Here is a 22,070-nt window from a genome sequence, read left to right on the forward strand (position 1 = left end):
CAGACAAAACTGCAGAAGATACCTCAGATTCATAGCTGGTTCAATGCACTATCAATTCTCTGCACTGCCCTTTGGCTTATCTCCTGCGCCCAGGGTCTTCACAAAGTGCCTGGCACCAGTAATTGCATTTTGCAGACAAAAAGAAATTCAGATTTATCCATACCTGGACGACTGCCTGATTCAAGTAGAGAGCAAGGACATTCTTCTAAAGCATTTGGCGTTTGTAAAAAAGTTAAGTTGCCTGGGGTACACAGTAAACGAAAATAAATCAAAACTAGTGCCCTCACAAGAGATAATATTCCTGGGTGCCAGCTTGAACACAATGGCCCAGATGGCTTATCTCACGCCAGACAAGCAAGGACAACTGACTCAATACTTTCAATTGATGGCAACAAAGACCCAACTCCCTGCAAGAAAAATTCTGCAGGCCTTGGTCTACATGGCATCTTGTATACTACTAATTCCATATGCCAGACTGCATATGAGGAAACTACAATGGTACCTAAAGAGTGTATGGTCTCAACACTGTCAAAGTTTGGGAACAGTTATACCACTAATTCTTTGCCTTCAACAGGAATTTCGATGGTGGGCTCAAGCATGTCCCCTCAACAAGGAACAGCCTTTTACTCAACCCACAGCCAGGCAAACACTGACAACAGATGCATCGGACTACGCCTGGGGAGCACACATGGCAGGAAAATGTATTCAAGGCGAGTGGCCAGCAAAGCAAAGACATCTTCACATCAATCAAAAAGCGATGCTAGCTGTACAAAATGCACTTGTAGCTTTCAAGAACTTGCTGCATCCAGGACAACTGCTACTAAAGACAGACAACACCACAGTTATGTGGTACATAAGCAAGGAGGCACACACTCCTACCCCCTCTGCAGACAAGCCATGACCTTGTGTAACATGGCTCTAGACTACCAAGTTCATCTGCAAGCACAATTCCTGCCAGGAGAGAAAAACACACTGGCAGACGACCTAAGCAAAAACATCATGGATCCCCACGAATGGGAATTGAATCCACAAATATTCAGAATGTTAACACAAAAATCGTGGAGCCCGGACATAGATCTGTTTGCATCCCCAATGAGCTGCCAGCTACATAAATTTTGCACAAGGAGTTACCATCCACAAGCATGGAAAGTGGATGCCATCTCATTCAGCTGGAAAAACCTGCAAGTATACGCTTTCCCACCTTTACCTCTCCTTCCAAAGGTACTCAAAGGCCAGGCAAGAAGAGCCAAAGATGATCCTGATTGCACCAGACTGGCCACGCCAGCACTGGTACCCAATCTTAAAGAACTTAGCACAAGAACCACCCTGGATTTTGCCTCAAATCCCACATTTGCTGACACAGCACAACAATCAGATGCTTCACAGCCAGCTAAAGACCTTAAACCTCGCTGCATGGAAAATTCCTTAGTCAAGCAAGCAATGCCTCTCTCCAAAGCTGTTATGGATGTCATTGTGGAGGCCAGAAGGCCTAGCACCAGGAAAGCCTACTCGGATAAATGGAGGAGATTCTGTGCCTGGAACCAGGCGCACAGCCTTGACCCTCTTGTCCCAAACATTCCTCAGATGCTTCAATATTTAACTGAGATGCTGGACAAGGGCCCCTCATCTATCAAGATCCACGCCTCTGCCATTTCTGCTCATTACAACACGGATCCACCAATTTTCTCTAATCCTTTGCTCAAACAGTACCTCAGAGGAGCTAAAAACATAAGACCGCCCCGTAGAGCACCTACTCCAACTTGGGACCTCAACTTTGTTTTGGAAAAATTAACTTTACCTCCTTTTGAGCCAGCTAACACAGCAGAATTAAAATATATCTCTTGGAAAACTGCTCTGCTACTGGCAATAACATCAGCACGAAGAGTTTCAGAATTACAGGCACTAATGGCTCTGGAACCTTTCCTCATTTTCCACCAGGACAAGGGTGTCTTTAAGAACTAACCCTACGTTTATGCCAAAGGTGGTATCAAGTGTGGCTCTAAACCAAATTATAGACTTGCCAACTTTTTATCCAAAACCACAGAACAAAGGGGAGAGACTACTACATTCTTTGGACATTCACAGACAGTTACCCTTCTACCTGGACAAAACCAAAGCTTTCAGAAAATCTGAGTAATTATTGGTAGCATATGCTGCAGGAGCACAGGGAAAAGCCATTTCAAAACAGACTATCTCAAAATGGATAGGACGTTGTATACGTTTCTGCTATACTCACCATGGGAAACCTGTACCTAGCAGCATTAGATCTCACTCCACCAGGGCAACAGCCACTTCAACTGCCTACCTTAGAGGAGTACCTACCAAGGATAATTTGGAAGCAGCAACATGGAGGTTCTGTGCATACCTTCACCAAGCATTACCATTTGCCTTTATACTCCAAATCCAGAGCTGGCTTCGCCACTGCTGTGCTGCAGGGCCTTATAGCCATCCCTAATGCCTTATAGAACCAGCCACCCTACTTCAGCTTTGGGATTCGACCCAAGTGTAATGACTGCAGCAGTGTAACACGATGAACATAGTACAGTTTTGTACATACCATAAATGTTGATGTTCGAGTGTAAACACTGCTGCAGTCCAGGTTACCATCCCTCCTTCCCCTGTTACTTTCTGGTACGTACCTAGGTCTTCTACTCTTTACTACCTATGGGGAGTATTTGCTGGTAACTGAAAATTGTTGTTTGCTTTTCTTTTGTATACTTTACTAGCAATTTGAATTGCCTACCTATTTGGGGACACCGGACATCTGGGGCAAGGAAAAACTGAAGAAAATGTCGTCGGCTGCATCTTGTATACCCCTGTCGCATTGACGTCAGGGAGGAGGCGACAGCAACCGACACCGGACCAAGACTTTGGAACTCAGGCCAACTGGGGAACCGCCTGACAGCAGGATAACCCATGTGTAATGACTGCAGCAGTGTTTACACTCTAACATCTACATTTATGGTAGGTACAAAACTGTACTTTTTTTACTCCAGAATGTTTTTGGTCCCAAGAAAAGATGGTCCTTGGAGACCAATTCTGGATTTGTCTGTTCTCACTCTTCCTCCAGGTGCCTAAGTTCAAAATGCTCACCTTGCATCACCTCCTACTTCCTCCTACCCTACCAGGCTTTCATGGTATCCCTGGATCTGAAGGATACCTACCTTCATATTCCCATTCACCCCAGCTACAGGAAATTACTACACACTTCAATAGGTTCCTTGCATTTTCAATTTTTGCATTGCCATTTGGGCTCTCCACAGCCTCTAGAGTATTCACAAAGTGCCTAGTTTCAGTTATCGCCCACTGCAGAATGCAGGGCATTCAAATATACCCATACCCGGACAACCTCTTGATACTTCACCAGGACTGCCACACCTTTCCCCATCACCTGTGCATGGTGTCCAACACCTTGGCAAACCTGGGGTTCACTCTGAACCAGGAAAAGTCTCACGTGATACCCACCCAAGACCTGTTTTTCTTGGGGTGCAGGATAAAAACAGACCAGCTGGCAGCCTTCATTCCTTGCCAGAAGGTAGAAACCATCACCCATTACCTCTAAACACGTCTCTCTCTCTTTCTCTCCAACCCTTATCAGACAGAGTCCTAGGCCACATGTCATCCTTTATACCCATGCTTCCCTTGGCAAGGCTGCATATGAAGAGGTTCCAGTGGGTGCTGAAGAGTTGGTGGAACCAACATTCCCACCCTCTGGATATTCCCCTCTGTCTCCTTCCATGCCTGAAAAAGTACTGGAATGGTGGATTGCAGCCATCTGTCTCAGTCAGGGTATACCTTCGCAGATCCCTCCTCCCTTACAACAAATCTTCACAGATGCTTCAGACTTGGGTTGACAACAAACAAAAAGTTAGGGGAGAGTGGTTCTCCTTCAGCAAAGGGACCACATCAGTATCAGAGATGAGGGCCCTTCTCCTAGCATTACAAACATTCTACCAAATTCTTTTACCAGGTACCATGAAAGTAGTCACAGACAATATGACTGTCCTGTGGTATATCAACAAGCAGGGGGGACAAGGTCCTACCTGTTCTGCAGCTTGGCAATTCAGGTTTGGTCCCTAGTAGCAAAACTGCACATTCACCTGCAAGCAGTATACATTCCTTCCGCAGAGAATGTGATGGCAGACACTCTCAGCAGAACCTCTGCACCCCCTCACGAATGGGTGCTTCACAGGGAAGTGTTTTTGGATCTTATTCACAAGTGGGGTAATCCACAGGCAGATCTGTGTGCCTCCTCCAAGAACAGGCAGACGCCTCTGTTTTGCACAAGGGGATCCACATCCACAGGCTTGGAAGGTGGTCAACGTCTCTTTTTCTTGGGCGGGGATGTATCTTTATACCTTTCCCCATTCACACTGATTCAAAAATTCCTTCTGAAGATTCAGAGGGACAAACCAAAAATCCTGTTGGTGACTCCCTTTTGGCCAAAGACAGCATTAGTTTCCCCTCCTTCACCTACTAGCCAAGGGCAATTACCACAGGTTACTCTACCGATTTGACCTATTTACACGAGACAGGTGTCTCTCGTACACCCGCAAGTGCTCAACCTCACTCTATGGGTGATCCCCTTCAGACACCTATATTCAGAGGATGTGCTCAGTGTTCTGCAGGAGGCTAGACAACCTAGCACCAGGAGAAATTGTGTGTCAAAATGGAAAAAGATTCTCCAGGTGGTGTCAAAAGAAAAAAACAGGACCCTTTTCTTATTCCTGTAACTATGGTCCTTTATTGTTTGTGTGAGCTTCTACATTCAGGACTGACTTGCTCTTCTGTTAAGGTACACTTGTCAGCCATTTCCCTTGTCTCCCCTTGGTACCTCCTTTGGCATTAGGATTAGAGGTAAAACTTGAAGGGTCCTCCATATCAGACCCCCCTCATAAACAGATACCTCCTTCATGGGACCTTAATTTTGTGTTTGAAAAACTCATACTACCTCCATTTGAACCAGCTCACTCAGCATCACTTAAACTATGTACTTGGAAAGCAGTACTGCTGGTAGCAATCACATCCACCAGGAGGGTCTCAGAAATTCAAGCCCTGATGGCTACCCGTCCTTACCTAATCTTTCATAAGGACAGGGTCTCCCTCAGGATTAATCCTTCCTTCATGCCTAAAGTGGTTAATGAGCTGTCCTTGAATCAGACCATTAACCTTCCTGTTTTCTTCCCTCAACCTCAGAATTCCTCTGAAAGAACTCTACATTTCTTGGATGTTCATAGGCAACTTGGACAAGACCAAATCCATTAGAAAGTCTGACCAGCTGTTTGCCTCCTTTCACCAAAGGGCCTTAGGAAAGGCAGTCTCTAAACTGGCTATATCATCATGGATTTCTAAAGCCATCTCTGCTTGTTATTCCTTTCATGGAAAAGATTTAACTGCCAATGTGAGAGCATATTCTACTAGGGCAGCTGCTTCTTCAGCAGCCTTTTTTAGGGGGGTGGACTACGATTCCATACTGAAAGCGGCCACCTAGTCCTCAGTCCATACCTTTACCAAGCATTACAAGCTAGATTTGATCAGTACTTGCTAGGTCAATTTTACAAGGTCGCCTATACCAGGTCCCTCAGCGTACCTCCCAGGCTCATACCTAAAACTGGTATTATCCTTACAGTTATGAATACTGCAACATAAGAATAGAAGGACATAGAATAGTTGTGTAAGAACTTACCGTAACCTTAGATGTCCTCCTCTTCCATGTTTCAGTATTCAATCCCCTACCCCTCTTACTTTGTTTATCCATCTGGAGTGACATTTCTCTACCTTCTCTCCATCCAGTTAGGGCACAGCAACAGGCACATACCACTATTGGGTTCATTCTGGCCTGGTGGCATGTGTGGGTCTGAAAAGCTTCCTCCTCTTTGCTTCCCAGTGATACTACTGTATGTGGCAGTCATTTCTGAATTGGGTACGTGCTGACTTCCCTTTTATAGCCAATGTCAGTTTATGGTTTTGACATGCAACTTCGCACGTACCCCTGATCCTACGACGTTGGTATACTGGCCGGATGTCCAGTGCTGCAGGCAGCAACCTCCTTACATTTATGAATACTGCAACATGGAAGAGAAGGACATTAAGGTTATGGTAAGTTCTTAAACAACTGCTCTTTAGGACAGGAAGAGCAAATTAATTTATAGCTTGGACTTTGATCCTGGATGTCACTACTGTATTTAGTATTAATTTAAGCCTTCTAAAATATTCTTTACAAGTTTTATTCACATTTGTTCATGTTTTATTGTTGATTCTTCATCAGTTCTCAAATGTTTATACACACCCTCTTGTTTAAGTTCTTTTGTATGATATTTCCTGTTCCAAACTGATGTTTTCTTGGTGCTGCAGCTTTCCTGCTTTAAAGGTTGCCTTTGCACATTTATCAAGGCCAAATTACATTCTTATATCATCTGAAAACATTTTAACCATTTGCAGTTGTGCTTTCAGTTCCTCGTCTGATGAACTATGCAGATGTTCTTCGTGTTTCACTGTGGTAGTCATCACATTTGGGTTATCTGCTTGCAGTAGCCCTCAGTCGGCCTGATTATCAAAGTCTTTGGTCCTGTGTCAGTTGCTGTCTCATCTTCCATGATGTCAGGTAGTCAGGGGTATAAAGCATGCAGCCAATGTCACAAGGACCCAAGGGCATTAAGGCCACTACTGCCAAAAATCCTACTCCCTCTGATAGAGATAACAGGGCACTGGATAGATGGAGTAAGAACGTATACACGTCTGCAACCTTGGCCATTAGAGCCTTAACCTTCCAGTTTCATATGTTAAAGTAGCAGCAGATTATTGGATTGCTTGAACAGAAAATGATGTTGATTCCTGACTGTGCTGAAAATAAAGATTTACAGGATTTAATGCATTCTGCTGAACAAGTTGGAAAACATACTTTGCAATGCAGTTTTGATTCACTAGAGGCATCTTGCAGGGCTGCTGTCACTGTGTCTGTACTTAGAAGGCATGCTTGGTTTAAGGAGCAATCTTTGCCAGATCATGTTGAAGCTAAACTGCTGGATGCTCCCTTAAACCAAGACCGCCTGTTTGGCAACAAAGCAGAAGTAGTACTTAAAAAGATGGAGGAAAAAGCTAAATCTATGCAAACTGTTAAAGATTTCCTGCAGGTACAGACTCCCAGATTTAGTAGGCATTGGCCCTCGTAAAATTGGTCCTTTCCTGCCTCTTCCAGGCCTTCTCAGTCCAAACCCAGATCCAGCAGAACACCCAGGCTTCAGTCCCAAGGTACTCCCAGTACTAAGCAGTGGGGGGCTCCCACTTCCAAAGCAGGGAGTGGTAAGACTCCTCCCCTCTGTGGTAAACTGTCTCAATGACTTAACTTTAAATCTTCCAAGCCCTGCACAACTGACTGTTCCTTTTAGGGCAAAAGATTGCCCGGTAGGCAAAAAATTGGGAACTCATTACCCAGGACAAATGGGTTTTAAATATAGTTTCCCAAGGATACAGATTACACTTTCACTCCTTACCATCCCCAAACGGTTGGCCAGGTCTACCCCCAAATCGGTGGGCAGAAGCTCAAAAGCAAATTCTCTCTCTTAAGCATCATGGCTATTCAACCTGTTCCAGAAGAGGAAAAGGGGACAAGGTTTCTACTCAACTTTTCTGGTGCCCAGAAACGACAACTGGCGTCCTATCCTGGACCTCTGTTATCCTAAACACATTTTTGGTGTTCCCAAAATTCAAGATGCTAACTCTTCACCAGCTGCTTCCTATGCTAGGCAAGGATGCCTGGTTAGCAACACTGGATTTAAAGGAAGCCTACCTGCACATCCCAATAAGGGAATCCTGCAGAAGATACCTACGCTTCAAAGCAGGCTACATGCACTGTCAGTTCTCTGCACTGCCCTTTGGCTTTTCTACTGCGCCCAGGGTATTCACAAAGTGCCTAGCTCCAGTCATTGCATTTTGCAGGCAAAGAAATATCCAGATATATCCAAACCTAGACGATTGTCTAATTCAGGCAGAAATCCAGGACATGCTATTGAATCATCTGGCGTTTTTACAGAAATTGCTAACTTCTCTGGGGTATACAATAAACGAAAAGAAATCCTATCTTGTACCCTGCCAACATATTGTATTCCAGGGAGCAAGCTTGAACACAACTTCCCAGATAGCTTTCCTCACGCCAGAGAAACCAATTCATTTGAAAGCCTACTTCAAACTGCTGGCCACAAAGATCCACCCATCTGCAAGGAAAATACTGCAAGCTCTGGGGTTCATGGCCTCCTGCATTCTCCGTATTCCATATGCAAGACTGCATATGAGGAAACCACAATGGTATCTAAAAAGGCCTATGGTGTCAACATTCTCAGGATCTAGAAGCAATTATTTCCATCATACCTTGTCTACAGATAGAGTTCCTTTGGTGGGCAGAGGCCTGCCACCAAAACAAGGTACTGCCATTCACTTTTCCCCCTGCCTACCAAACCCTAACAGATGCATCAGACTATGCATAGGGGCTCACTTGGCAGGGAAGTGCATTCAGGACAAATGGAACCCAAGTCAAATGCACCTGCATATCAATCAAAAAAGAAGTGTTAGCTGTACTGAATGCTCTGACCATCTTCAAGGACCACATTCTTCCAGGGCAATTAATGGTAAAGACTGACAACACCACTGTTATGTGGTACATGAACAAGCAGGGGGGGGGGCCCACTCATATCCTCTCTGCAGACTAGCCATGGCTCTGTAGAACACAGCCTTGAGCTACCAAGTGCACCTACAGGCTCAATTCCTGCCAGGAAAGCTAAATACACTGGCAGACGAACTAAGCAGAAATCTCATGGACCCACACGAGTGGAAACTGGAACAAAAGATTTTCAACATGTTGAGAAACAAATGGGGGAGCCTAGATATAGACCTGTTTGCCTCCCCCCAGAACTACCAATTGGAAAAATTCTGCACAAGGACTCCCCACAAACAAGCTTGGAAAGTGGATGCCATGTCCTTCAGCTGGAAAAACCTATCAGTTTATGCCTTTCCCCCTTTACCTCTCCTCTCCAAGGTACTACTAAAGATCAAACAGGACAAAGCAAGGACTATACTGATTGCACTAGACTGGCCACGCCAACACTGGCACCCAATTTTGCGCAGTGTCATTGCTGGCACCACGGCACCTGCCTCAGACCCCTGCCCTGCTGTCCCAGCAGGAGGGCCAGATTCTGCACCCACAGCTTCAAACCCTGAACCTGGCAGCCTGGCTAATTACCTCATCTCTCCATTACCATCCTTCAGTAAGCAATTGTTGGATGTCATTCTGGAAGCAAGGAGGTCTGGTACTAGAAAATCCTATGCTGAAAAATGGAAAAGATTCTGTTCCTGGACCCAAACTCAGGGGATGGGCACAGCAGTGCCCAATTTTCCTCAGATTCTTCAAAACTTAACTGAGATGCTGCACAAGGGCCTTTCCTTTTCCTGCATCAAAATTTATGCCTCAGCCATTTCAGCTCATTACAGCATAGAACCACCCCTCTTCTGTCATCCATTGCTGAAGCAGTTCCTCAGAGGGGCCAAAAACTTGAGCACCCAGGAGAGCCCCTACTCCAGCCCCGGGACCTTAACTTTGTATTGGAAAAACTCACTCTACCTCCTTTTGAGCCACCTGCAAATGCAGAGTTGAAATTCCTTTCTTGGAAAACAGCCTTCCTTTTAGCCATTACTTCAGCAAGAAAGGTGTCTGAATTACAGGCCCTCATGGCAGTGGAGCCTTTCATCATTTTTCAATCCCTCCATCATGCCCAAGGTGGTATCCAGTGTGGCCCTTAATCAGTCCATTAATTTGCCAACCTTCTTTTCTAATCCACAGAACAAAGGGGAACGCATACTGCACTTAGATGTGCACAGACAACTTAGATTTTATTTGGGCAGGACTAAACCTCTCAGGAAATCTGAACAACTGCTGGTTGCATTTGCTGCAGGGACTGAGGGGAAGGCCATTTCAAAGCAAACCATTTCTAAATGGATAGGCCATTGCATTCATTTCTGCTATAAGCACCATGGAAAACCTACCCCACAGGGGATTAGACCAAGTTCAACCAGGGCTTGCATCTACCTCTACAGCCTTTCTCAGAGGGTGTCCCTACCAGAGACATCCTAGAAGCTGCTACCTGGAGTTCTCTACATACCTTCACCAAGCATTGCCATTTGCCAACTGACTCTAAATCCAGAGCTGGCTTTGCCACTGCAGTCCTGCAGGGCCTTATAGCTTGTCTTAATATTATCTAATTTCCTTAGCTTTGGGAGTCTACCCAAATGATGACTGCAGAAATGAAACACGAAGAACATAGTACAGTTGTGTACACTTACCATAAATGTAGATGTTAGCGTATTCACTGTTGCAGTCCTAGTTACCCTCCTTCCAGCCCCCTGACTTCTCTTGGCTATACCTCTATTCTTGCCTACTATGCTTAAAGCTTTTTGGTGTATTTGCTTTTTTGTTGGAGATGTAACCTTGTATACATAATTGCTTCCCTTTATGGGGACACCTGACATCTGGGGCAAGAAAAACTGATGTAATGGTGTCAGCTGCATGCTTTATACCCCTGACTACCTGACGTCATGGAAGATGAGACCGCAACCGACGCAGGACCCAAGACTTTGATAATCAGACCGACTGAGAGCTACTGCAAGCAGATAACCCAAATGTGATGACTGCAACAGTGAATACACATGACCATCTACATTTATGCTAAGTGTACACAACTGTACTTTTTAAATTATCTGCAAAAAAAAGGTGAGTCTTTACACTTTCTTGTTTTCTAGGAGCCAAATTATAGCCATGACCTCATCTGTTAAGTAGACATCTTAACAGGTTAATGCCAAGACAAAAGAGCAGTGGTGACGGTCACCCTGGAATATCCCCCTTTGAATACTTCTCCCTGGAATAACAATTTGCCCTTTATCAAGGCTTAACTGCATACTGGTTTGCCACTGTTTCATGGTCACTGTAATGTAATCAATCAGTGTAGAGTGCATCTCGCACACTTTTATCCATGAATGTGGGATACTGTCAAATGCTTTTTTGTAGTCTATTCTTGCCATACTTGGGATGTTCTTCGTGTTTCACTACATTTGGGTAATCTGCTGGCAGGTTGCCCTCAGTCGGCCTGAATAACAAAGTCTTGGGTCCTGCGTCGGTTGCTGTCTCCTCTTCCATGACGTCAGGTCATATAAAACATGCAGCCGATGCAATTTTATTTGGTCTTTCTTGCCGCGTGGTGCCTGAAGCAGAAGCAGTTCGCAAGTGCCGGTCAGCCAACTCCTGAAATTTTCAGAACCGAAGTCTTCAACTAAAGCTAAGTAGCCCTTTGGGGAAACTTTTTCTTGCTCCTTACCGATGTCAGTAAAAGTTAATAATTGCATTACTTGTGGGAAGCAAATACCTCATAAGGATTTTCATTTGGCCCAGATCATAACGTGCCTTGCTGTCGGTTTTGTGCTAGATTTAACCAATGCACTATTAAGCGTAGGTATATTTTTGCTTCATAATATTTTGGATCCAGATTTAATTACCCTGAAATGTCATCTGTTAGCAATCCGACTACTGGAGTTCACAAAAAATGCAAAGAAAAAGACAGAGACAGGTCGTCGAGGTCCAAAACCAACGACAAAGCTTCTCCTAAGCCAGTTGCCGGTTCGCCGGTACTCAGTGAGGCGCTTTCCTGATACCCGCTACTTTTGAGTCGCAGGCCTCTACCGACACCCATGTGGAGTCCGGTATGCTGCGAGATTCTCAGAGTATTGAACTCGTGGATGTCTCTCCCTTGGATGGGTCCGAAGCCGCTGAGCAGGCACCAGCTTCGGAAGGTGTTTTCAGGCCTCAACATTTTTATATAAAACCAATGCCAGCTGCAAAAACAAGATCAAAAACATGTTCTAAGTCTAAAACACCGACTCATGAGCCACATGCTCAGGCCCCTATGCCTAAAAAACAGATTTATCAAAATGGCTGAGGACTTAATTACCTTGATCATGGGTTCCCAACACACCCCCCCCCCCCTGCTAAGAGGCCTTGGCAAGACACTGATTATGAATCTTCAGATCAGGTTTCTATTTCTTCTGATTCCTCTTCTGATCAGGAATTTTCTATTCCACCCTATGAGGCTTCAGATGCAGAAGAATCCATCCCGTCTGCATCTCATCCTGAGGATTATTCTTTTGGAGAAACCTTGCATACTTTAAGGGAACATTTTCATTGGGAGAGTCAGGATTTCTCTGAATCAAAAAAGAAGCTTAGGGATTTCCTTCTTCCTGAGCATAGGCCTTTGGCTATACCTCCTGTATTAGACATTGCTGATGTGTTTTCGGAATCAAGCATGGCTCTTGATTCCCTACCTCTGGCTCCTAGTAAGCCAGCCAGATATTACAGGGTTCCTGACTCCCACAAACTTCTATTCAAAAAATCCTGCTGTTGATCCTGAGACTATCTCAAAGGGTCCTAAAGGTGCAAAGGCCTCGACAGCCAAAAATCATACCCCCTCTGATAGAGATTCCAGGGCGCTGGATAGATGGGGAAAGAAGGTTTATACGTCTGCAACCTTGGCAATTAGGGCCTTAAACTGCCAGTTTCATATGCTTAAATATCAACAGCATGTTATGGGCTTATTGAAACAGAAAATGATGATGATTTCTGATTGTGTGGCAAATAAAGAATTACAGGAACTATTGCATGCAGCAGAACAGGTTGGAAAGCATACTTTGCAATTTGGTTTTGATTCCTTGCAGGCCTCTTGCAGGGCCGCAGGTACTGGATCTGTGATTAGAAGGCATGCCTGGCTCAAGGAGCAAAATCTACCTGATCATGTTAAAGCTAAATTGTTGGATGCCCCTTTACAGCATGATACTCTGTTTGGTAATAAGGCAGAAGAGGTTTTAAAGAAAATGGAAGACAAAGCTAAATCTATGCAAACTGTAAAAGATTTCTTACAAGTGCAGCCACCCAGATTCAGTAGGCACTGGCCTACTAAAAATTGGTCCTTTCCTGTGTCCAACAGAGCCTCTCAAGGCAAATCCAGGTGCTCAAAAGGCTCTAGATTCCAATCACAGGGTTCTTGCATGTCAAAGCAATGGGGTGCCTTCATCTCCAAACCTGGAGGAAACAAAGCACAACCCTACAGTAAGCAGTCTTAATGACTTCCCTCTACCTTCACCAAGCACTTATCTTTTGGCAGCCCCCTTGGGGGAAGATTAGCACTTCATGCTCAAAATTGGCAGTTAATTACCCAGGACAAGTGGGTAGTAAACATAGTATTCCAGAGGTACAGATTTCATTTCCATACTTTGCCAATTCCAAATGGTTGGCCAGATCTGCCACAAAATCAGTGGAAAGAGGCTCAGAAACAAGTTATGTCCCTCATGGTTATGGGGGCTATTCAACCAGTACCAGAACAGAAAAAAGGACAAGGGTTTTATTCAAGACTGTTCCTGGTACCCAGAAAAGACAATGCCTGGCGTCCAATACTGGACTTATCGATTTTGAACATGTTCCTGGACATTCCAAAATTCACAATGCTGACTTTACGACAGCTACTGCCTATGCTGGGCAGGAACGCTTGGTTAGCGACTCTAGACTTAAGAGGAATCGTGCAGAAGATACCTCTGCTTCAAGGCAGGTTTTTTGCATTACCAATTCTCTGCACTGCCCTTTGTCTTATCTACTGCGCCCAGGGTCTTTACAAAGTGCTTGGCACCAGTAATTGCATTTTGAAGACAAAGAAGCATACAAATTTATATTTACTTGGACTGTCTCATTCAAGCAGAGAACAAGGACAATTCTTCTTCAACATCTGGCATTTGTAAAAAGGCTTCTAACATGCCTAGGGTACACAATAAACAAAAAGAAATCACAACTGGTACCCTCTCAAACAATTACATTCCTGGGTGCAAGTTTGAGTACAACTGCCCGGATGGCTTACCTTATGCCAGACAAACAAAGGCAACTGACAACATACTTCAAACAGATGGCAACAAAAACCCAGTTATCTGCAAGACAAATTCTACAGGCTTTGGGGTTCATGGCATCCTACATTCTACTAATTCCGTATGCAAGACTGCATATGAGGAAACTTCAGTGGTACCTAAAAAGTTTTATGGAGTCAACATTGTCACAGTCTGGAAACAATGATTCCTCTCATTCCCTGCCTACAACAGGAGTTTCTTTGGTGGGCAGAGACATGTCACCAAAACAAGGGACCGTCATTCACTCTACCCCCTGCCACCCAAACCCTAACTACAGACACATCAGACTATGCTTGGGAAGGGCCCACCTGGCGGGGAGATGCATTCAGGGCATATGGAGCCCAAAACAAATGTCTCTACATATCCACCAGAAAGAGATGCTAGGTGTTCAGAATGCTCTGACAACCTTCAAGGACTTTTTTCATCTAGGACAACTACTGATAAAGACGGACAACACCACGATTATGTGGTACATAAACAAGCAGGGGGGTACACATTCCTACCCCCTTTGCAGACTAGCCATGGCATTGTGGAACACGGCCTTGACTTATCAAATACATCTGCAAGCTCAATTCCTGCCAGGAAAACAAAATACTCTGGCAGACGACCTAAGCAGAAATCTTATGGACCCGCATGAGTGGAAACTGGATCCACAAATCTTCAGCGTGGTAACAGAAATGGGGGAGCCCAGACATAGATCTATTTGCCTATCCCCAAAGTTATCAACTGGACAAATTCTGCACAAGGACGATCACAGACAAGCATGGAAAGTGGATGCCCTATCCTTCAGTTGGAAAAACCTATCAGTCTATGCCTTTCCTTCTCTGCCTCTTCTCTCCAAGGTCTTACTAAAGTCAGACAGGAAAAACCAAAAATGATCCTAATTGCTCCGGACTGGCCTCACCAGCACTGGTACCCAATTCTAAGGAATATATCTCAACTCCCTCCTTGGTACTTGCCTCAAATACCTCATATACTGTCTCAGCAGAACAATCAAATTCTGCACACTCGGCTCCAAACTCTTAACCTTGCGCATGGCTGATCATTTAATTATTCAAACACCACCTCTCAGTAAATCTGTGATGATTTCATTTTGGAAGCCAGAAGGCCTAGTACTAGAAACATTTATGCTGATAAATGGAAGAGATTCTGTGCTTGGAACCAAGCACAAGGAATGGACACAGCAAAACCAAATATCCCTCAGATTTTACAATACTTGATTGAGATGCTTGAGAAGGGCCTATCTTTTTATTCAATAAAAATCCATGCCTCTGTCATCTCGGCTCATAACAACACAGAGCCTCCCATCTTTTCTCATCCTCTGCTAAAACAGTATCTTAGAGGGGCCAAAAATGTAAGGCCTCCCAGATCATCACCAACTCCTGCATGGGACCCCAATTTTGTGCTGGAAAAACTCACCTTGCCTCCTTTTGAACCAGCAGCTACTGGGGATATAAAATTTTTATCTTGGAAAACAGCTTTCCTTTTGGCAATCACTTCAGCAAAAAGGGTTTCAGAACTACAGGCTCTCATGGCATGTTGGAAAAATGTATTCTTCCCCCGTTTGAACCAGCTGCTACAGCAGAGTTGAAATTCTTTTCTTGGAAAACAGCTTTACTTCTAGCCATCACTTCTGCAAGAAGAGTGTCTGAACTGCAGGCCCTTATGGCAGTGGAACCCTTCATTATCTTCCATGCGGACATGGTTTCCTCTCAGGACTAATCCATCATTTATGCCCAAGGTGGTGTCTAGTGGGACTGAGTCCATTCATTTGCCTACTTTTTTTTTTCCTAATCCCCAGAATAAAGGGGAAAGGGTACTGCATTCCCTACGTCCACAGACAGCTTAGATTCTATTTGGACAGGGCTAAGCCTTTCAGAAAATCTGACCAGCTGCTAGTCAGCTTTGCTGCAGGGACAGAGGGGGAAGGCCATTTCAAAGCAAAACATTTCCAAATGGACAGCACATTGTATCCATTTCTGCTGCAAGCACAATGGAAATCCTACCCCACAGGGGATAAGAACACATTCCACCAGGGCTCCATCTACCTCTACTCCATTTCTCAGAGGAGTCCCTACCAGAGACATCGTGGAAGCTGCAACCTGGAACTCTGTACGTACTTTCACCAAGCATTACCACTTGCCTATTTTTTTCTAAATCCAGAGCTGGATTTGCCACCACTGTCTTACAGGGCTTAATTGCTAGCCCTAATGCTCTTACAACTACCTCCACCCTTCCTTAGCTTTGGGAATCAACCCAAATGTGATGACTGCAACAGTGAAACACGAAGAACATAGTACAGTTGTGTACACTTACCATAAATGTAGATGTTTGAATGTATTCACTGTTGCAGTCCTAGTTACCCTCTCTCCAGCCCCGTGACTTCTCTTGTCTTTTACCCATCCTATTTGTTTGGTATATATTATATCATGTGTATTTGCTTTTTGCTGGGGGTGATGTTCATCGTGTTGCCCTGCTGCAGTCATCCCACTTGGGTTATCCTGCCGTCAGGCGGTCCTGCAGTTGGCCCGAATTCCAAAGTCTTGGTCTGGCGTCAGTTGCTGTCGCTTCTTCCCTGACGTCAGTGCGCCAGGGGTATATGAGGCATTCAACGCCATTTTCTTCAGTCTTTCTTGCCGCGCGGTGCCCGAAGCAGAAGCAGTTCGCAAGTGCCGGTCGGCCGACACATGAGATTTTCGATTTGAATTTCAGTCCGAAGTCTTCAGTAAAGCTAAGTACCCCGTTGGGGAACATTTTCTTGCCTCAGTCCAGTGTCAGAAAAAATTAACAATTGCATTTCTTGTGGGAAGCAAATACCTCATAAGGACTTCCATTCCTATTGTATTCCTTGCCTAGGCCCAGACCACAACGTTACAGGTTGTAGGTTTTGCGCTAGGTTTAATAAACGAACTATCAAACGCCGTTTTGACTTCGCACAGCATTACTTTGGTAGGAAATTTAATTATATCATGCCGTCGGAGCAGCCGACTACCACCACTCATAAAAAACGAAAGGATAAGGACTGGCAGCCTAGGAAAAAGCCAAACACCGAGGCCTCAGCTGGGCCTGTCGCCGGTTTTCAGTGAGGCGCCTACGCAGCCCCTGACGACCGCAGAGCTGGAACCCCAGACAGCTGCGGATTCCCATGCGGAATCGACTAGGCCGACGCAGCCTTCTACCGACACCGGAGCAGAACTAGACACCGGTGCAATGGGAAACACCTTCGGTTTCTGAAGGTGTCTTCAGACCGACTACACTCACCATTAAATCTTATGCTAAACTTAAAACTCTTTTAAAACCAAAGAAAACTGTTCATCAGTCTACAGTTCAAGGCCCCATGCCTAGGAAACAGATGCTTAAGATGGCTGAAGATTTGATTACCCTTATCAGGGGTTCCCATCCCCCTCCTGATAAAAGACCTAGAAATGAGGAGGATTATGCATCCTCTGACCAGGTTTCTCTCTCCTCAGATTCTTCTGAGGAACAGGATTACACTTTTCCACCTTATGAAGATTCTGATGCTGAGGACTCTATTCCCTCAGCATCTCCCCCTGAAGATTACTCTTGGGGAGACTTTACATACCATGAGGGAACATTTCCACTGGGAAGGCCAGGATTACTCAGATTCTAAGAAAAGGCTCAGAGAGTTCCTTTTACTACCCCAGCACAGACCTCTTGCTATCCCTCCTGTTCTGGATATTGTGGATAATGTTTACTTGGAGTCTAGTTTAAATCCAGACTCTCTTCCTCCTGCTCCAGCCAAACCAGACAGATACTACAGAGTACCTGACTCACACAAATTCCTTTATAAAAGCCCTGTAGCTGACCCAGAAACAATTTCCCAGGGTCCTAAGGGAGCAAAAGCTTCTATGGCTAAAACTCCTGTGCCCTCTGAAAGGGATTCCAGAGCCCTAGATAGATGAGGAAAGAAAATCTACACCTCAGCTACTCTGGCTATGAGAGCATTAAATTGCCAGTTTCACATGTTGAAATATCAACAATTTCTAATGTCTCAGTTAAAACAAAAAATGAGCACACATTCAGAACTGTCTGAACTCAAAGAAATGCAGAATCTGTTGCATGCAGCTGAACAGGTGGGCAAACATACTTTACAATGCGGATTTGACTCATTGGAAGCTTCTTGTAGAGCAGCTGTTACTGGCTCTGTCATACGTAGGCATGCTTAGTTAAAAGAACAAACTCTCCCTGACCATGTTAAAGCAAAATTATTGGATGCACCTTTACAACAGGATGTATTATTTGGTGTCAAAGCAGAAGAGGTTTAAAAGAAAATGGAGGATAAGGCAAAGTCTATGCAAAACTGTCAAGGATTTTTTTGCAGGTACAACCCCCTCGATTCAGCAGAAATTTGCCAATAAAAAAATGGTTCTTTCCAGCTTCAGACAGATCACAGAAGGGGCAAATACAGACGCCCAAGGGGCAGAGGTCAGTCACAGGGCCCTTACAAACCTCGCCAATGGGGTTCTGCTACCCAGAAAGGAGGAGAAGACAGGCCCCAAGCTAGCAGAAGACGAACACAATGACTCTATCCTCAAACCACCAAACAAATCTCTCTTGGCAACTCCCTTGGGAGGAAAACTAGCATTTTTTGCAGACAACTGGCACATCATCACAAAAGACAAATGGGTTCTAAACATGGTCTCTCAAGGATACAGATTCCACTTTCATACCTTACCAAGGAACAAAGGAATGCCAAACCTGCCACCAAATTAATGGGCAGAGGCACAAAAACAAATTACAGCTCATGAACATGAGAGCCATTCAACAGGTACTTACACAGGAGCAAGGACAAGGATTTTACTCAAGACTCTTCCTAGTCCCAAGAAAGGACAAGGCATGGAGACCCATTCTGGATCTTTCAATTCTGAACACCTATCTGCAAGTACCAAAATTCAAGATGTGAACACTACAGCAGCTTCTTCCCATGCTGGGAAAGAATGTTTGGCTAGTCACTTTGGACCTCAAGGAGGCATACCTGCATGTCCCTATCAGACAAATCTGCAGAAGATACCTCCGCTTCATTGCAGGTTCAAAGCATTACAAATTCTCTGCACTGCCCTTTGGCTTATCTACTGCGCCCAGGGTCTTCACAAAATGCCTGCCACCAGTAATTGCGTACTACAGACAGAGGAATTCAAATATATCCATACCTGGACGACTGCCTTATTCAAGCAGAAAGCAAATACATTCTTTTAAAGCATCTGGCATTTGTCAAACACCTTCTAAGTTGCCTAGGGTACACAGTAAATGAAAAGAAATCAAAACTAGTGCCCTCACAAAACATAATATTCCTGGGTGCCAGCTTGAATACAACTGCCCAGATGGCTTATCTCACGCCAGACAAGCAACGACAGCGGTTTCAGTATTTCAAAATAATGGCAACAAAGACCCAACTCCCTGCAAGAAAAATTCTGCATGCCTTGAGATTCATGGCATCTTGCATACTACTAATACCATTTGCAAAACTGCATATGAGGAAATTACAATGGTACCTGAAAAGTGTTTGGACTCAGCACAGCCACAGCTTGGAAACAATGATACCACTCATTCCCTGCCTTCAACAGGAGTTTCTATGGTGGGCACAGGCATGTCACCTCAACAAGGATCAGCCTTTCACCTTACCCACAGCCAGGCAAACTATGACAACAGATGCATCTGACTATGCCTGGGGAGCATACATGGCAGGGCAGTGCATTCAGGGCAAATGGACTACAGATCAGAGGCATCTGCATATCAATCAAAAAGAAATGCTAGCAGTACAGAATGCCCTAAGAGCTTTCAAGGATCTTCTACACCCAGGACACCTAATAATAAAGACTGACAATACCACAGTCATGTAGTACATAAACAAGCAAGGGGGCACACATTCCTACCCTCTATGCAGGCAAGCAATGACCTTGTGGAACACTGCACTGTCTTAACAGGTTCAATTACAAGTACAATTCCTGCCAGGACAGAAAAACACATTGGCAGACGACCTAAGCAGAAATATCATGGATCCACACGAATGGAAACTAGATCCACAAGTATTTGCAATGATAACTCAAAAATGGGTACACCCAGACATAGATCTGTTTGCAAGCCCCCACAACCACCAACTTCAAACATTTTGCACAAGGACCTTCCACCCAAAGTGGACACCCTCTCATTCAGTTGGAAAACATTAACAGTGTATGCCTTCCCTCCACTACCTCTTCTAGCAAAGGTACTGCTGAAAGTCAGATTAGAGAGACCACAAATGATACTCATTGCACCAGACTGGCCACGCCAACATTGGTACCCAATTTTAAGGGACATGGCCCACGGCCCACCATGGATTTTGCCACAAATTCCTCACCTGCTCACCCAGCGAGATCATCATATTATACACAGCCAGCTCAAGACTTTAAACCTGGCTGCATGGCAAATTACCTAAACAATCAGCCAACACTTTTATCCAAAGCGGTTATGGATGTCATTCTGGAGGCCAGGAGACCCAGCATCAGGAAAACCTATTCAGACAAATGGAAAAGATTTTGCGCCTGGAACCAGGCTAAAGGCCTAAACCCCCTTGATCCAAACATCCCTCAGATTCTACAATATTTAACTGAGATGTTACACAAAGAACTTTCCTTTTCATCCATTAAGATCCACGCCTCAGCAATTTCAGCTCATTACAGCACGGATCTTCCTTTATTCTCCCATCCACTCCTGAGACAGTTCCTCAGAGTGGCTAAGAACTTAAGACCGCCAAGGAGAGCTCCAACACCTACCTGGGACCTCAACTTTGTTCTGGAAAAACCTACACTACCGCCCTCAGAACCAGCTTTTTCTGCTGATTTAAAATTTCTTTCATGGAAAACTGCCCTACTACTAGCAATAACCTCAGGTAGAAGAGTCTCAGAGCTACAGGCACTAATGGCAGTGGAACCTTTCATCATTTTTCATCAAGACAGAGCCTCTCTGCGAACGAATCCTTCCTTTATGCCAAAGGTGGTATCTAGTGTGGCCCTAAACCAAACCATTCACTTGCCCACCTTCTTCCCAAATCCCCAGAGCAAAGGAGAAAGACTCCTGCACTCTTTGGACATTCACAGGCTATTACGTTACTACTTGGATAAAACTAAGGCTTTCAGAGAAACTGACCAGCTTTTTGTAGCCTATGCTACAGGATCACAAGGAAAAGCCATCTCAAAACAGACCATTTCAAAATGGATAGGGCATTGCATACGTTTGTTACACACATCAAGGGAAACCAGTACCTGCTAACATTAGGTCCCACTCCACCAGGGTTACAGCTACATCAGCAGCCTTTCTCAGGGGAGTGCCAACCAAGGATATTCTGGAAGCTGCTACTTGTACTCTAAGACTAGAGCTGGTTTTGCCACTGCAGTTTTGCAGGGCTTACTAGCTTCTTCTAACCCTGTCTGACTCCACCTCCCATCCCCTTAGCTTGGGGATTCAACCCAAGTGTGATGACTGCAGCAGGGTAACACGATGAACATAGTACAGTTTTGTCCCTACCATAAATGTAGATGTTAGAGTGTTCACCCTGCTGCAGTCCAGGTTACCCTCCCTCCATCCCCTCTGAACTAGCTGAACTTATCTCTACCACTCTATCCTATACTACCTCTGTGGTGTATTTGCTTATACCTAAGGGTTTTGTTTTATTTTTATATAGCTATATGTATGACATCTGGGGCAAGAAAAACTGAAGAAAATGGCGTTGGATGCCTCTTATATACCCCTGGCGCACTGACTGACTCGAACATCTACATTTATGGTAGGTACAAAACTGTACTTTCCATACCATATAATTGCTTCCTATTGTGGGGGCACCTGATATCTGGGGCAAGAAAAATTGACGTAATGGCATCGGCTGCATGTTTTATACCCCTTACAACCTGACATCATGGAAGAAGCGACAGCATCCGACGCAGAAATCCCAAGACTCTGGTATTCAGGCCGGCTGAGGGCTACCTGCAGGCATATAACCCAAATGTGATGACTGCAACAGTGAATACACTCTAACATCTACATTTATGGTAAGTGTACACAACTGTACTTTCTGATCTGACGAACGATCC

The 22,070-nt window shown here is 44.7% G+C and overlaps 1 protein-coding gene across 1 annotated transcript in view; it reads left to right on the forward strand.

Annotated features, from left to right (window-relative positions):
• Nucleotides 1-22,070, forward strand: part of CSNK1E (casein kinase 1 epsilon) — a 796,028-nt gene that overhangs the window by 399,654 nt on the left and 374,304 nt on the right. The window lies entirely within an intron of this gene.

Source organism: Protopterus annectens, chromosome 1.part0 (assembly GCF_019279795.1).
Source record: "Protopterus annectens isolate FY-2018-M chromosome 1.part0, PAN1.0, whole genome shotgun sequence".
NCBI classification, from domain to species: Eukaryota; Metazoa; Chordata; order Ceratodontiformes; family Protopteridae; genus Protopterus; species Protopterus annectens.